The 18,186-nt window shown below is 44.9% G+C and overlaps 1 protein-coding gene and 1 non-coding gene across 4 annotated transcripts in view; one reads left to right on the top strand and one right to left on the bottom strand.

The window, feature by feature from the left end:
* IL1R1 (interleukin 1 receptor type 1) overlaps window positions 1–18,186 on the top strand; it is a 158,023-nt gene that overhangs the window by 70,363 nt on the left and 69,474 nt on the right. For 2 of the 3 annotated variants that reach the window (XM_024744041.1, XM_024744042.1), the window contains exon 1: window positions 3,128–3,403. The exons of the other annotated variant lie outside the window; for it this stretch is intronic. The gene's annotated coding sequence lies outside the window, so the exon portion shown is untranslated. Of the gene's footprint in view, window positions 1–3,127; window positions 3,404–18,186 lie in introns of those variants that run through there. 3 annotated transcript variants of the gene reach the window in all.
* On the bottom strand, window positions 5,173–5,255 carry LOC112399085 (small nucleolar RNA SNORD86). Its single transcript, XR_003003163.1, has one exon. It is a non-coding gene; the product is annotated as a small nucleolar RNA SNORD86 (small nucleolar RNA).

Below are 18,186 nucleotides of genomic sequence, written 5' to 3' on the forward strand. Positions count from 1 at the left end.
GGGGGGGGGCCCACACAGGGGAGGGCCCCCGTACCCAAAAAAAAAAAAAAAAAAAAAAAATGCTGATTCTGATTCAGTCGTTCTGGGGTGGGGCCTGAGGGTCTGCATTTCTAGTGCATTCCTTGATGATGTCTCTGGACTGTGGCCACACTTTGTGTAGCAAGGATTTAGATTATACTGTATGTTTTTCCAGATGTAGAAACTGAAGTGCAGAGAGGTGAAGTGGTTTCCCCAAAGCCACATCCATGAAGTTAGAGCAGCCTCTTTCATCCAGGTCTCCTGGGGCCCAGGTCAGTGTCTAACTACAAAATTAATTACCAAATGGCTGGACCTAGTAAAGCAGGGTTTACCACCCTTTCTTAAGGACCTGTAGTATGTGACAGGACAGGCAAGGTCAGATTCCAGGTATGGACATGCTTGCCTGAAGGCACACACGCAAGCACACACATGCACACATATGCACGTGCGTGCACACACACACACGTTGTATGTGCTTTGCATTCTCCTTTCTCATTGATTGTGATGTGTAGGAAACACATGGATTAAGGAAACACACGGAGAAGTGGGTTACAGTCACATTAAAGATATTCTTAAATGCAGATCCATTCTGAATGTGTAAACTTTTCCATAAAAATATTACGGGAAAATATGTGAGCTATTTCTGACCTATTAAGTATAAATACAGATGTTTCGGAGTTCTGCAAAGACCATGTCGCTGATAAAATCGCGTCATAATGACGTCTTCTGAGAGTTTCCATGGTAAAAGCTGCGGGCTTGGCTCAGTGAGTGCTGTGCTCCAGACTTTGTAAAGGACCTTGGAGTTTGGAGATTTTCCATGAACTTCTGGTACTGAATTTTTATTGCCAACTCTGACAATTTGTTTTCCCTGAACTCTGTCGGGTGGGACTAAGCAACTGACAAAACCCAGGCAGGAGTGTGTGTGTGCATGTGTGTCTCCTTGTTGAGAAGCGGGAAAGAGGAAGGGAGACATCTAGAGTGGAAAAGAGGGTCAGAAAAATCCTGGAAACAAAATCTTTCCTCTCCACTAAATGTTCAGTAAGGATAAACTGATTAGGGAAAACAAACTCCTGTTTTGGGGCAAATACCTAGGGTGGGTTAAGCCTGCTGGTGTCTTGTCCATGGCCTCCCTATCAACTGGGTAGTAAGTTTCTTGGGGACAAAAGCTGTGTCTTCCTGATCTTTTGTTGTTGTTCTTCCAAAGAGCATTGAGAGGGTCTTGCCTTCAGTGGAAGCCAGAAACATCTCTTCAGTGAAATATCATTCACCTTCCAGCATGAGTAGCACCTGGCCAGCAACGTGGGCGGGGCTAGTGTGTTTCTAAGGGTCTAACAGCTCAGATCAGCAAGGCTGCCCCTGGAGCTGGGGGTGGGTTAGGCTCCAGAGGCCTCTGCTACTCCACATTGGAGGAAGGGTGGAAAGTTCCCCCGGCCCCCCCGACCTTGGAGGGTATCTCAGCTTTTTCAGTGAGGTTATGTCTCTAGCAGTCTGTTGACGCACCAGATGGCCTAGGCCTGAATAGTCACGTGATAGGTAGGTTAAAAATGTCAGCAAAACCTCTACAGGAATGTTGCCTTAACCTCAAGACCATTCTACTCATTCTTAATGTTGAAAGTCCTGTCTACCACTCAGGTGGAAACATTTGATCTCTCAATTAAAGCTCATTAGTCTCCCAATTAGTCACAGCTACTTATAATCATTTAGCATTGGAAAACATTCTGGGAGGCCCTCTGGAAAGGATACCCAGAAGGGTGAGGAAATTGCACTCCCCCTGAGTACATACTCCCTGTTCACAAATATTGATAAATAGCACAGGTCCCTGGAAAGACTCAAAGAGCAAGGCCAGGTTGGGTTCCACCCGGGCTCCACCCTGCCTGGCTGAGGGAATCTTGGGGAAAGTACTTACCTTTTCCATGCCTCAATTGCCTTATCTGTAAAATGGGCTTAAAGAATTTAAAGTTCCTGGAAAAACGCCTGATACATAATAAGTGCCCACCCTTGCTGTCTGTGTTATTATCATGGAGAGAAGACTTGGATTCAGAGCGGGGAGCGTCACCCCAGGACGCAGTAGGGGGTATGCATGAGCGAACGGTGGTGAAGGCCGGAAGTGCGGGGAGGGGGACGAAGAGGAGGGGGACGGAGTGTTGTGCGTGTTGTGACATCACGTTCAAGAGGAGAAGGGGAGACGGGGCAGGGTGGTGGCTGCAGAGCACGTGCAAACACAGGTTTGAACGTTGTCTTCTGGAGAGAGTGGTGGCCCATCCAGGTTGGCGCGGGGCGTTCTTTTAAAGGGCAGTGGGCCAAGGTGGAAAGGTATGCGGAGGTAGCTGCGGGAGGGCCTTGGATGCCAGGAGAGGAGCTTTGGCCATTTTGGTCCTTGCGCTGCAGACTTTGAGTACAGCTCTGATAGGCGGTGCCCGTGCTGTGTTGAGAACATGAAACTGGATGCCGGGCGCAGGAGGGGCCGTGAGAGAGAAACAGAAGAGGGATTCAGCAGCACAGTCTCTCGGGGATGGATCAGGCCGCCGCGAGTGGAAGCCAGAAACTCCGGCTACATTTCCTCGAATCCTCCCTGCCCGGATGGATTTTGAGCCCAGGGGTGACTCTTGGGTCTCCTCGCCTCCGGGATGCTGAGAAGAGATCCCTGCAGTGCCCCCAGGGCAACATGGCAGGGGCGGTGGGCACAGTAGGAAGAGGCCCTGCGTCTGAAACATGCAAAGACCTGAATAAAAGGTCCTGCAGCATCGCCGGGAGCTCCCATCTGTGGATGTCATTACAAGAGGCTTGGGAGGTTGGCAGAAGAGGGAGGGCATAGGAGACCCCAGGCCTGGCCTGGCCTGGTCCAGATTCTGATAACAGGAACTGTGACAGACGAGATATCTGTGGGCCAGCCTTGCCCAGGTTTATGGCTCAGTCATTTGAGAAGAGAGACACAGCCTGCGAACTGTTAGGAGTGAATGTTCAGTGGAGAGAGCGGTATTTCGAAAGGGCTTGGCACGTTTTCTGAATGTTTCTGGCTGCCTGCCGGGCTCAGAGTTTCCTGTTTCTAGTTCCCCACATGTGTCACAGCTGAGGATTAAAGCCCTAAAAGGCATCACCGGAGCCCACTTTCTCCTTTCTCTCAGCCTCTGCACAGCTGGGTCCCCTGACAAGCTGTGAGGCGTCCCTCTCCTACGTACAGGCCAGACCCAAAGCTCTTTGGGAAAGATAAGTGCAATTAGCAACTCCATCCAGGACTGACTTCTAAATGCACTTTTGTTTTTAATAACCACCGTCAACTCAGCGGGCTCCAACCAGGGACAGAAACCCTGCGGGCTGACCCTGACTTACCACCTCCCTTGGGGCCAGCCGTTCCCAAAGCCTCCAACCATAAGGAAAGGGGACGGTAAGATGATTGATTTGCACTTTGGTTTTCGTTTCTGTATTTTTTCCCCCTCCTTTTCCCTTTGTTTACTTTTACACTGATGAAATATTTAAGAGAGGCAAATGGAATCTGATAAAACTGACAATGTCATGCTGTTTGTTTAGACAAGACTTGAAGGATTTCTTGGAGTTATGTGGCTCTGTAGCCATATTTAACCCTAAGTGTGTCTGTGAGCCCTATTAAAAGATCACCTGTGATTACATATGTTTTGTTCCATGGAAGATTAACTATGAAATATGTGGGAGATATATTTTATGACTATATACTACCCATAAGGCATCAATAGTTATGTGTCTTTTGGTAAATCACGAGGTTTAACTGAACGATGTTGTAAAGTTCTTTTAAAATGCTGTAGTAGATGTTAGAATTAAGACATTTTATGACTTTCCTTCATGCTTCCACAGTTCTAGAGGGGCATAACCTGGGCCTGTGTTTGGCTGACGGCATTGCATTGCTATAAACAGATATCACCGATTGCATTTAAGATTATAATATATTGTTTTAGCAAGATTTGTGTATGCTTCCTTCCATAAGAGCTTACAATGGAATCTTTTTTTTTAACGTCTTTATTGGGGTATAATTGCTTTACAGTGGTGTGTTAGTTTCTGCTTTATAACAAAGTAAATCAGCTATACATATAACATATATCCCCATATCCCCTCCCTCTTGCATCTCCCTCCCTCCCTCCCTATCCCACCCCTCTAGGTGGTCACAAAGCACCGAGCTGATCTCCCTGTGCTATGCCGCTGCTTCCCACTAGCTATCTGTTTTACATTTGGTGGTGTATATATGTCCATGCCACTCTCACTTCATCCCAGCTTACCCTTCCCTCTCCCCGTGTCCTCAAGTCCATTCCCTATGTCTGTATCTTTATTCCCGTCTTGCCCCTAGGTTCTTCAGAACCTTTTTTTTTTTTTAGATTCCATATATATGTGTTAGCATACGGTATTTGTTTTTCTCTTTCTGACTTACTTCACTCTGTATGACAGACTCTAGGTCCATCCACCTCACTACAAATAACTCAATTTCCTTTCTTTTTATGGCCGAGTAATATTCCATTGTATATATGTGCCACATCTTCTTTATCCATTCACCTGTTGATGGGCACTTAGGTTGCTTCCATCTCCTGGCTATTGTAAATAGAGCTGCAGTGAACATTGTGGTACATGACTCTTTCTGAATTATGGTTTTCTCAGGGACACTGAAATTGAGACTGCGATTAAAAAAATCTTCCAACAAACAAAAGCCCAAGAGATGGCTTCACAGGTGAATTCTATCAAACATGTACAGAAGAGCTAACACCCATCCTTCTCAAACTCTTCCAAAATATAGCAGAGGGAGGAACACTCCCAAACTCATCCTACGAGGCCACCATCACCCTGATACCAAAACCAGACAAAGATGTCACAGAAAAAGAAAACTACAGGCCAGTATCACTGATGAACATAGATGTAAAAATCCTCAACAGAATACTAGCAAACAGAATCCAACAGCACAATAAAAGGATCATACACCATGATCAAGTGGGGTTTATCCCAGGAATGCAAGGATTCTTCAATATACGCAAAGCAATCAATGTCATCCACCATAGTAACAAACTGAAGGAGAAAAACCATACGATCATCTCAGTAGATACGATGGACTCTTAAATGCTTGAGCATGGTTGTTGTTGCTGTTTGTTTTTATTTTTATTGGGCTCGGGAAACTTATTCCCTTTGCTGGGCCTAGGGAATCACTCAGACACTAGGACTGGCCATCACCCCCAGAGCAGAGGCCTGTATAGCTCAGGGAGCCCTGGTCAGCCATCACTGTCTTGAGCATGCTTTTTCAGAGGCTTTGAAAATGTTACATCTGGAGTTGCAAGGAAGACTGTAGGCTCTCAGGGTTTGGTCAACATTGCCTTGTATTTCTTATTGGACACCCTTGACCTCTCTATGTTCTATAATAATGTTGTGTGAAAGAATAAGAAAATGGGACAGAATCTGAGATATTAAAGAAAGGGAGGAAGGAAACAAAAATGAGGTTAAGCATTCAATTCAACTTAAAACTTCCTCTTGCTCTTATGCCAAATGTGACTTTGCACTGTGGGTGTGAGGGTGTGAAGGGCTGGATGGTGGGAAGGACATTTCAAAAGGTGCAGTGAGTGACTAGCTGCTTTGGTGAATCACCATGTCCACCCACAGGCAACTGGAGGCCACCATGTGTGTGCTGGGGGCCGGGGGGGAAATCTGTGCTCACTGAAAACGTGTGGATAGTTGGGGAAAGGGAGGAGACATACCATCTGGAAGGAGTAGGGACACTTCTCAAGATGAATTTGATCTTCCTAATAGTGATGATGAATTTTATTTTATTTTTATTTATTTATTTAGAAATGTATTTTTTAGAGTTTCTTCAACATTTATTCCAATTTGCTTTATATTATTATACTTCTAATAGTTTTTCACAGTTATTTAAATTTAAAAGTTAACTTATAAATTAGAGCATTTTATTTTTTAAAAAATTTTTATTGGAGTATAGTTGATTTCATGTTGTGTTAGTTTCAGGTGTACAGCAAAGTGAATCAGTTCTACACATACATGTATCCACTCTTTTTTAGATTCTTTTCCCATATAGGTCATTACAGAGTGTTGAGTAGAGTTCCCTGTGCTACACGGTAGGTTCTTATTATCTATTTTATATACAGTAGTGTGTATATGTCAATCCCAATCTCCCAACTTATCCCTCTCCCCTCCTTCCCCCCAGTAACCATAAGTTTGTTTTCTACATCTGTGGCTCTATTTCTGCTTTGTAAATAAGTTCATTTGTTACCTTCTTTTAGATTACACATATAAGTGATATCATATGATAAAAATGTATTTTTTATTGAAGTGTTGTTGATTTAGAATGTTTCAGGTGTACAGCAAAGTGGTTCAGTTATACACACATATCTATTCTTTTTAAGTTTCTTTTCCATTATTGGTTATTACGAGATATCCAGTATAGTTCTCTGTGCTATACTGTAGGGCCTTGTTGATTATCTATTTTATATATAGTAGTGTGTATCTGTTAATCCCAAACTCCCAGTTTATCTCTCCTCCCCCACCACCTTTCCCCTTTGGTAACCATAAGGTTTTTTTCTATGTAAGTCTACTTCTGTTTTGTAAATAAGTTCATTTGTATCATTTTGTTTTTAAGATTCCACATATAAGTGATATCATATAATATTTGTCTTTCTCTGTCTGACTTTACATAGTATGATAATCTCTAGGTCCGTCCATGTTGCTGCAAATGGCATTATTTCATTCTTTTCTTATGGCTACGTAATGTTCCATTGTATAAATATACCACATCTTCTTTATCCATTCATCTGTCGACGAGTAGTGATGAATTCTGAAAGATGCTTCTGGCCTGTCTCTACTCAACATTCAGTTGTTTTTTTTAATTTATTTAATTTATTTATTATTTTTGGCTGCATTGGGTCTTCGTTGCTGTGCACGGGCTTTCTTTAGTTGCAGCGAGCGGGGGCTACTCCTTGGTGCGCTGAGCGGGCTTCTCATTGCAGTGGCTTCTCTTGTTGTGGAGCATGGGCTCTAGGGCTCTAGGGGCTCCATGGGCTCTAGGCACGTGGGCTTCAGTAGTTGTGGCGCGTGGGCTTCAGTAGTTGTGGTTCAAGGGCTCTAGAGAGCAGGCTCAGTAGTTTTGGCACGTCCCCTGCATTGGCAGGCGGACTCCCAACCACTGTACCACCAGGGAAGTCCCCACATTCAGTTTTTAATCTTTAACCTACAAACCCTTTTGGGCACTGTTAACTTGCTGAGGAGAGAAACTCCACAGGCGAGGTCACGGAGTGGCTCTGATCCACTTCTGAAATATAGCCTTTAAAAACGTACACAGACAGCACATGCTCATGGTCAAAAATAAAATTAAAAAAGAATACATAGAGGGCTTCCCTGGTGGCGCAGTGGCTGAGAGTCCGCCTGCCGATGCAGGGGACGCGGGTTCGTGCCCCGGTCCGGGAAGATCCCACATGCCGCGGAGCGGCTGGGCCCGTGAGCCATGGCCGCTGAGCCTGCGCGTCCGGAGCCTGTGCTCCTCAACGGGAGAGGCCACAACAGTGAGAGGCCCGCGTACCACACACACAAAAAAAGAATACATAGAGATAAATGAAAAAGGTGAAACATAAAAACCTAACATTGTGAGAGAAATACTGTTAGTATTTTGGTGGGTGTGGTTTTCTCTGAACACATTTACCTTTTTGACAAAACGTGCTTGTGCTGTACGTGATGTTTTATCACCTGCTTTTCCCTTTCAGCAATACGCTGTGAGCGTTTTACCATGCTAATGTATTTCTTCCTACAAAAGCTTTTTAATCACATTACACAGATGATTTGTTAAATCACGTTGGTATATTTGATGTTTTTCTTTTCTATTATTAACATTCCCCAAACTAACATTCCTATAGGGAAACCTATGCCTCTCTTCCTGATTATTTCCTTGGAATAAATTCCCAGAGGTCAAAGGGCACGAGCATATTTGAAGCTCTTGCTTCTGTTACTAAATTTTTCTAGGAAAGTACTAGTCACGTATACTCCCTCCAGCACTGTACGGACACCCCTTTCGCACACTTTCACAGGCATTGGGTTTTTCACCTTTTTTTTTTTTTCTAAAGTGTACTAACCTGGTAACTGGCCAAGAGTATTTTGTTGTCTTAATTTGCTTCAAGGACACCTTTTGTGAAACCTTCTGGCTTCCCATTCTGCCCTTTTAGGTTCAGCTTCTTGTCTTTTTTTGGTTACATTATCAAACCAATCCTCTCTCACAGTAACTTTTGCCAACCTAATTTCTGAGGCCTTTGACCTCATTTGATGTCTCTCAGCAAGTCTGCCCAGAGTGTGTGGCAGTCAAATGCTTTTGCTCTGACTTTTTATTTACCGTTTGAACACCTGAGCGCAAACCTCAGTCTCTATGATTTTATCTCCTTTTATCTCTACAATTTAGAGGTAAAAGGACTGACTTTCCACTCCACCACATGACCCTACTGGGAAGATAAAGAGAAAAGCTAGAGGAATGTTCTTTAAATAGAAAGAAAGTAAAAATACCAAATGGTACTATTACTAGTATTAATATGAAGTTTACTTATATTATAGCCTTACCTTATAGAGTATCTCGTTTTGGGAGAGCTGCGTGCTGACATTTTGACAATGTCTTCTAATTCTAAACTTGGAAGGTTGTGTGTGTTACATGTTTCTTGGTTCCTAGATTCAGTAGCACATGGACATACTTTAGATTAAAAACAGGTTTTATTTTGTTGCTTCTTTATCTCACCTGCACGTGGGATTTTCACCATCCACTTGCTTTACTCTGATCCCCAGTGAGAGCTTCTGAAAGGTAGGGACTGGTTTTATGTGTTTCTCTCTCTCCTGGGCCCGGTTTGGGGTCTGACACCCTGTGAGGGCTTGAAGAGCGTTTCTCGCATGAGTCAGTGGAAGGGAGCTAGGAACGTTTTTACCCAACTCTGCAGGGAAATGAATATCCCCAAAAGGAATTACAGAGGATTTAAAAATGGAGCTTCATCTGGGACATATTGATTGTTTTCTTGGTTTAGTTTAGTGTGGGTTGGTTTCTGTTTCTACTGAGTAAGACTTTAAAGCTCTTAATGGAGGTTAAGCAAATGAATACAAACCCAGGGTAGACAGGAAAACGGAGATCGCAGCTTTTGTAAGTGCAAGTCCCATGGACTTGGCATGTATGGAAAGCTTGGCAGGAGGTACAGAGTTTCACTCTGACCCTCAGCTCAGTGGTCGGTTGTTAAAATTGGGGTCAAATGAACATTTCGCAATCGTTTGAACCTGGTATTGAATAAGTAATGATGATGGCAAATAACCAACAGAGCACTTTCTACATGTGAGACCTGGTTCTAAGTGCCCTGTGTACGAGGTAGTCTTTATTATTATCTCACTTTGCAGAGTAAGAAATGTAAGTGCAGGGACATGATTTGCCTAAAGTCACATCAGTACTTAGTGCACGACTGGGCTTCATGACACGGTCTCTAGCGAGGATAAATGAATAAAAACACATAGCTTGCGTGCTTTCGAATAAATAACACACAGTTTAAAAGGCTTTCAAAAGGTTATTCAGCGAAGTCTTTCCCTCTTTCTCACCAGTAGGTTGATAGTTAACGGTTTCTTCCACCTCTTTGACACTGTGTTAGTCAGGGTTCTCTCTCTGGAGAAGCAATAGGAGGTTGATATATATGTAGATATGTAGGTATCGATATAGCTATCTCAGTCTCCTCTTGGTTATATATGTGTCTATCTGTCTATGTGTATCTGTCTAGGAATAGACTTATTATAAGGTGTGGATTGGTTTATGCCATCGTGGAGGCTTGAGAAGTCCCAGGATCTGCCATCTTCAAACTGTAGACCAAGGAAAGCAGATGGCGTAGTTAGAAGGTTGAGAGCTAGAGCAATGGTGTAGACACCTGTCTCGTCTGAAGGGCTAAGAACCAGGAGTGCCAAGGGCAGGAGAAGGCCGACATCCTCATCAAGTTGTCAGGCAGAGTTCATTCAACCTTCCTCTACCTTTTTGTTCTATTTAGGCCCCCAAAGGATTGGATGGAGCCCATCCACACTGGGGAGGGCCATTTGCTTTACTCAGTTCACCAATTCACGCGCTAATCTCTTCCAGACACACCCTCACAGACACACCAGCTATCTGGGCATCCCATGGTCCAGTTCAGTTGACACATAAAATTAATCATCACACATGCCAGTGATGTACACTTATCTGTACCTGGTTCCACATCTGCATCTAACGAGCTGCTTTTTAACCTTTTGCTGACTAGTAAGTTGTTTGCAGTCTTCTGCTATTACAACCAATGTTGCAATGAATAACAGCCATGCCTGTGTCATTTTGCAGAAGTGCTAGCAAGCGTATTTGTTGGCTAAATTCCTGGAAGTGGCACTGCTGGGTCAGAGACTTGTGTGCATTTGTGATTTGCCCACCGACCTCCCATCAGGTTATAACAGATAACAACTCTGCCAGGAATGTTTGAGAAGATGTTTCTCTACACGTATGTCGACACAGTATGCTACCAAACTGTGTTTTGTTTTTTGTTGTTGTTGTTTTTTGTTTTTATTTTTTAGCTTTGGTGATCTTATAGGGGGAAGAGGTTAACTCTGTGTGTTTTCGGATTTTTCATATCTCATATCATTGCTGAGGGGTTTTTTTAGACTATTTTTTTATTTTTTAAAATTTTTATTGGAATGTAGTTGATTTACAATGTTGTGTTAGTTTCAGGCATACAGCAAAGTGAATCAGTTATACACATACATGTATCCACTCTCTTTTAGATTCTTTGCCCATAGAGGTCATTGCAGAGTATTGAGAAGAGTTCCCTGTGCTATAGAGTAGGTCCTTATTAGTTATCTATTTTGTATATAGTAATATGTATATGTCAAGCCCAATCTCCTAATTTATCCACTCCCCCTTATCTCCTGGTAACCATAAGTTTGTTTTCTACATCCACGATACTACTTCTGTCCTGTAAATAAGTTCACTTGTACCCTTTCTTTAAGATTCCACATATAAACGATATGTTTGTCTTTCTGTGTCTGGCTTACTTCACTCAGTATGACAATCTCTAGGTCATCCACGTTGCTGCAAATGGCAATATTCCATTCTTTTTTATGGCTGAGTAATATTCCATTGTATACATGTTCCACATCTTCTTTATCCATTCCTCTGTTGATGGACATGTAGGTTGCTTCCATGTCCTGGCTATTGTAAATAGAGTTGCAATGAACACTGGGGTGCATGTATCTTTTTGAATTATGGTTTTCTCCTGGTATATGTCCAGGAGTGGGATTGCTGGGTCATATGGTAGTTCTTTTTAGACTTTATTTTTTAAGAGCAGTTTTAAGTTTACAGAAAAATTGAGAGGAAGGTATGGATATCTCCCATATACCCCCTGCCCCACACGTGTGTAACCTGCTCCATTAGCAGTATGCCCCACTCCCCAGAGGGATACATTCGGTACAACGGATGAACCTACACTGACACGTCATTATTACCCAAAGTCCACAGCTTACCTTAGGGCTCACTCTTGGTGTGGTACATTCTATGTGTTTAGACAAATACAGAATGACGTGTGTGCGTCATTATGGTATCATACAGAGTATTTTCACTGCCCTAAAGGTCCTCTGTGCTCTGCCTGTTCATCCCTCCTCCCCCCGCCCCCTGGCAACTACCGATCTTTTTATTGTCTCTATAATTTCACCTGTTCAGAATGTCATATAATTAGAATCATACATTATGCAGCCTTTTCAGATTGGCTTCTTTCGCTTAGTATTATTCACTGAAGGTTTCATCATGTCTTGTCATGGCTTGATAGCTCATTTCTCTTTAGCACTGAATAATATTCCATTGTCTGGTTGGATCACTGGTGATTCATCCATTCCCCTACTGAATGGTATCTTGGTCGCTTCCAAGTTTTGTCAGTTATTAATAAAGCTTCTGTAAACATCCATGTGCAGGTTTTTGTGTGGATATAAGTTTTCGACTCCTTTGGGTAAATACCAAGGAGAGTGATTGCAGGATCGTACTGTGAGAGTATGTTTAGTTTGGTGAGAAACTGTCAGACTGTCTTCCAAAGTGGCTGCACTCTTCTGCACCCCCTCCAGCAGTGAATGAGGGTCCCTGGTGCTACACATCTTTGACAGCATCTGCCATCAGTGTTGTGGATTTTGGCCGTTCTAATAGGTGTGTAGTGGCCTTGAGATTGTTTTAAAACCGGCTGTGATCACGACGATTGTTTTTTGAGCCTCGTGGGTGTCCAGCCATGGGACGCTGCAGTAGGGCAGGGCACACAGAGGGGCCAGGCAGTAGCCCAAGTCGAGTGTGTGATGAGCGTCATGAAAGACACAGACGGCTGCTGATACAGTAGCTAAGGGGCTGGGTCTACGTTACCTGGTGATGGGGGGTCCTTGTGAGGAGGCGTGAGGTCTGCTGCAGAGGGAACAGCGGCATTTGAGCCTGGGGGGCGGACAGGAGAATGGGGCCAGATCACGGTGGTGTGGACAGAGATGGGGCCATGGTAAGGAGCTTGGGTTTTATTCTGAACTTCCCAGTCACAGGCTGGGGAGATGGTGCCAGAGTGTGTACAGTCTTACCTCCCAGACCACAAGTGCTCACCTGTGTGATATTAGGGAAGCCCAATCCCTGTGCCCAAGCACTGGGGGCCGTCGTTGTATTTACCATGAGAGATGGTGGCAGGGCGGACATGTCCTGGCACGCAGGACACTGTGCTGTCTCGCCCAGCCCTGGATTCCTGGGTGTGTGACAAGCGACAGGTGCTTTGCCTGAACGTGGCCGTGGAGACATTCCACAGGCACGCACTCTGCCTCTCCCAGGAATGAAACTAGGTGTACAGAGGGCATTCTTGCTCATCCCCTCACGCTTTGCTAAATTAACTGAGGGTTCTGAGAAATGATTCATGAGCGTCCAGTCCGGGCTGAGCCCTGTGCTCAGTGTCTCCAGTGCTGAGAGGAGTTGGAGGACGGGAAAACACAGAGGAAGAAAGTGAGCAGCGGCTTCTTACTTTCTTACTTACAGTTTCGAGACAGAATTAACCTCAATGATCAAAAGGCAGGCGGAGGGGGCAGCAGAGAGGCCCAGGCGCTTCTGGTTCCAGATGAGAACCCCGGCCTTGCAGACCACTGCGGGGGCCTGTTTGGTGCTGGGGAGTCCATGGGGCTGGAGCTTCTCTTACGTCCTTCTCTGTAGGTGCAGGTAGGGTGTTCCTTCTGTGTTTAGAGGTGAAGAATCAAGAGCTTTCCTCAAGGCCACGGGGTGGGCCAAGGGTGGAGCTGGGACTAGCCCCTGATTCTGAGCTCCCTGAGGATGCTCTCCAGGCACTCCCAAATAGAGCAAAATTCCTCAGCCTCATTGCTGGGGAAGGCCTGGAGGAGAGGCACTCTCTCTGCCCCGCATCCTCTTTCAGTTTGGCCCCTCTGGTTCCAGTATTATGGGGCCGCTGTAGCATTGGCAGGGCCCTGCAGAGGGGCCGGGCCACACCCTCACGTGCCTGATGGTTAAGGCTCTAAGCCCAGAGGTGCTTCTATCTTGGGAAGAAACATAGGGGACCGAGGTCAAGTATTGTTGGTCGGGCTCTCAGGCCCCTATCTAGGGCACAACTGGTGATTAGCACGTGCGTGCGTGTGCGCGTAGGTGGTGTGTCTGGATGAAGGCTTCAGGACCTGCTGGCCCAGAAGATGTGTTCAGGGTCGCAGGTTTCCATGGAGATAGGACCACCTGGGCAGGAAGTGGGACAGCTGTGAGATCAGTTAACACCTCAGCTGGTTTTGCTTCCTGGTCCAGGGAGAAGAGGGCAGGCAGGGTTTGCTCTGGAGGAGAAGGGACTCCACAGATGAGCTCCAGATACGCAACTCAGACAGAGTGGCCCAATCCAACACAACACGGGGTGGGGTGGGGACTTGTCTAGTGATAATGATAGGGAGGTAAAAGAGGCACAGCCAAAGGGACACTTACAAAGGAAAAGCCCAGAAACACGTTTAGAAAACTTGAACGGGGCTTCCCTGGTGGCGCAGTGGTTGAGAGTCTGCCTGCCGATGCGGGGGACGCGGGTTCGTGCCCCGGTCCGGGAAGACCCCACGTGCCGCGGAGCGGCTGGGCCCCGTGAGCCATGGCCGCTGAGCCTGCGCGTCCGGAGCCTGTGCTCCGCAATGGGAGAGGCCACAACAGTGAGAGGCCCGCGTACCGCAAAAAAACAAAACAAAAACAAAACTTGAACGGCATCTGTGCTAACTGTAATTAAAATAAACATTTCAGGATTCATAGATTTTTAGGCTCTTGGTTTTCCGATATCTGTGTTCAATCTGTTCGTGACAATGACTAAAATTCCGGTGAGAATATTAGCAAGTTTGATGTCTGAAGGCTTCAGACATTCTCCGAATCATTGAACAAATGAATGATGGTGTTGGTATAGAACTAGGCGATGGCGTGATTGTGTCTTTTGTGGAGGTCTGCCTTTTTTTATCATTTGAGGGGAAATTTTTGGAAGTGGACACACTTATACATTATCCTCTTTTTTCTGAAGATGCTGAACTTCTTGGCTGAGGTAAGCAGTGTTGGTTTGTTTGACTGTATCCACTCAGCCACTTACGCCAACGATATATTCCAACATGGCTGCAAACCCAACACATTCCACAGCCGTGCGTATGACCCCAGAGGTTGATGTGGTTTCCCTCATTCAATTCCTGGACTTAGTGAGAGGGCAGAACTTGACTGGAAATCATGGGACAACTTTTCTCAGATCATTTATTACCTGGATTTCAATCGCTGGTTCTTTGACCACATCGCTCCGGGCAGATCTGCCGCTCTCCTGAATGAACCAGGGTCAGCTGTCATCTGGCTCCTCCTGGCGACGTCTGGGTGCTTTACGGACATTACCTGTGCTCTGTACACAGGTTTTACTGTTTTCAATTTGTCCCAAAGGAAGATGGGGGGCAGAGCTAGCAGATTTAGGCAGGTACCATCTCCAGATGGTGGCAGATGAATGACAGAGTCAGGATTTGAACCTGGGTCAGTTGGGCTCCCAAACCTCTTCACGTTTCACTGTGCTGATATGATGACGGGACCCAAAGAAGGGAAGTGCTAGTCGATGAATAATTCTTTTTGAGATGTATTTGAACTCATATTTCTATGAGTGCCGAAGCTTTCAGAGTTCGTTCACGGGAGGAACATGATTAAGGCTCCCTTCTACCATTTCTTATGGGAATTTATCATCCAAGCTGGCACCTGGCACCTGTAAGCTAGTTTTTAAAGAAGGCGTTCTGTGCAAGGGTTATCTTCCAGCCTCTGAAATGGTCTGTAGATGATATTTAAGCTACAACCAATACAATACATATTATAAAGTAAAAATTCAACTATAATAGGAACTCAACAGATATTTCTCTGGAAGGATTAAACATACCCTGCCTGAAATAGGTGGGAGAAACCCGGTTTCACAGATTGTATCATCTATCTGTTAATGAATGATCTGTACATCAATAAAAGAACAGATAACAAATGTTAATGAGTATGTGGAGAAAAGGGAACCTTTGTGCACTGTTGGTGGGAAAGTAAATTGGTGTAGCCACTTTGGAAAACAGTATGGAGGTTCCTCAAAAAGTTAAAAAATAGAACTAGCATATGATCCAGCAATTCCACTTCTGGGTATATATCCAAAGGAAATGAAATCAGTATCTTAAAGAGATACCTACACTTCCATGTTTATCGCAGCATTATTCATAATAGCCAAGATATGGAAATAATCTAAGTGTTTGTCAACAGATGAATGGATAAAGAAGATGTGGTACATACTGGACATACAATAGAATACTATTCAGCCACGAGAAAGGAAACCCTGCCTTTTGCAAGAACATGGAAGAAGCTTCAGGGTATTAAGCTAAGGGAGATAAGCCAGACAGAGGAAGACAAATACTGTACGATATCACTTATATGTAGAATCAAAAAAAGCTGAACTCAGAGAAACAGAAAGTAGAGTAGCGTTTGCAGGGGCTGGGGAGTGAGGGAAATGGGGAGATGTTGGTCAAAAGGTACAAACTTCCAGTTATAAGAATAACAAGTTTGGGGATCTAATGTTCAGCAAGGTGATTGTGGCTAATATATTGTATTACATACTTGAAAGTCACTAAGAGAGTAGATCTTAAATGTTCTCACCACAAAAAAAAGAAGTGATAATTATGTGATGGGATGGAGGTGTTAGCTAACACTATGGTGGTCATATCTGACGGTATAAAAATATATCAGATCAACACGTCGTACACCTTAAACTTACACAATGTTATATGTCAATTATATTTCAATTAAGCTGGGAAACAAACAAACAAAATAATAACCTGTTAAACGATATGCAAAAAGTCACAGCATTTCTTTCCTGGGGAGAAAATACATGATTCTAGTCAGGGGTGATAGAATGGGTTCTTTGACTTGTTGATTTAAAAAATCTCATGTGATACTTGCCATGACAACCTCTTTTGAACAAATTTCCCTCAAGGTTTAAGCACTTCTCTAGACTATCGCAGTGGTTTACTGAGCTGACTCATAGGGAGAAGGAGAGGTTACATTTTTGCTACTGTAATAATGTGGGAAATTACACCCCACATCACTCAGCACACTTGAATATTTCTCATCAACCTCGAATTCTGAGATTTATTTAACTGCAAGATCAGAGTTCTAGATTTTCTCTCCCAGTTGAAATGTTTAAGAAATTTAGGTAACGTGACATAATATATAAAAACTAGGTTCACAGGAAAGTGAAAAATGCTGGGAGGGTGGCGGAGGAGGGGTGGTGGAGACAGACACTTCCTTTAGTCTGGAACTGATGTCCGGATCATGAATTATTGTTCCAGGGAAAACTGCTGTGTGTGAATAAACCCCTGAAGTTGGACTCTCTTCCTCTGCCTGGCCCCTGTCGGCCCAGTCGGTGTAGAAAATGGTGTTGCTGCATTAGGGGACCCTCTCAGCTACGTACGGATACCTACTATGATCAGCCTCTGTGATCTAGGCCAGCCTTTGTCCATCTTGATTGCCCGTTGGAATCACCTGGGGGGCCCCACCCCCCAGACGTTCTGATGGCATAGGTCTGAGATGCAGCAGACCTGGGCAGAGGGATTTTTACAAAACTCTCCGGGTGCAGGTGCTATAAAGTGGTCTGAGAATCACTGACCCGGGAAATAGACGGCCGTAATTTCCATAATTTACCCAAGTCAACAAGAAGCTGGCTAGAACAGGGCTGTCCTGAGTGACTGCCACCTCCCTCTGCTGGGGGAATTTGGGTCCACTTCCCAGAAAACGTTGTTCCTGAACATGATCACAGGTTCTCTGTCCCGTCCGTGTGGTTTGAATTTTCTAAGGGACAGTGGGTGTAAGCAGTGTAAGTGGAGCCGCTTTCATTTATTCGGCTAAGAGTTAAACATCTGCTCTGCTCAAGCTATGGTCAGTAAGGGAAAGAGCTTACCTTTCGGCATGTGAAGAGTATCAGGGAGAGAAGAACTCAGCCATACGGAGTCCGGGGTGCTGGTGCCACCAGGGACGGGGAGGTGAAGCCAAGGGCTCAGAGGAGGTGGAGATAGTCACCCGTTTCCCCTGGTTGGAGGGGTGGGAAAACCCTAGAACGCCCTCTGAAAGGAGCATACAGTCTTGAGGATGGGCCTGGAAGACGAAGGAGGAAGAAGGATAACAGTCTGGGCAGAGGGAATGAGGGAACAATGGAGAAACTGGCAAGGAGGCTGCTTTGTGATTTGACCTCAGCCAAGAAGCATCGAGGCAAGGAGGGGAACTTGTCAGAAAGATGGAGTCAGGGAGGCCAGGCGGGCCTGGAATGAGAGCCAGTGGTCTGGGCTTCATCCAGGGGAGTGGGAGCCCTGCGGGGGTGGGTTCTGACTGCCAAAGCCCAAGCAAAGAGGAAGTAGGGGCTGACCTAGCACTATTTATCCAGCTAATGTGGGTGCTTTAGAAGAAAAGTCTGTGTTGGTCTAACCATCTCATTTGACAAAGTGGGAAAAACACCCACGTAGGTTCCACACGTCAGTTTTGTGTCCACAGGGTGGGTGGGTTTTTGCATTAGGGTGGTTCAGACTTTTCCTGATGGCTGCCTTATTCATCTCTCCTTTTCTCTAGCTTTGAGCACTACTTCCTTTCTTCTTCCCCAGTCCTCCTTCTGAGGAGGAAATTGAAGAGCC

This window comes from Neophocaena asiaeorientalis, unplaced genomic scaffold (assembly GCF_003031525.2).
Source record: "Neophocaena asiaeorientalis asiaeorientalis breed wild unplaced genomic scaffold, Neophocaena_asiaeorientalis_V1.1 scaffold114, whole genome shotgun sequence".
Classification (NCBI taxonomy): Eukaryota; Metazoa; Chordata; class Mammalia; order Artiodactyla; family Phocoenidae; genus Neophocaena; species Neophocaena asiaeorientalis.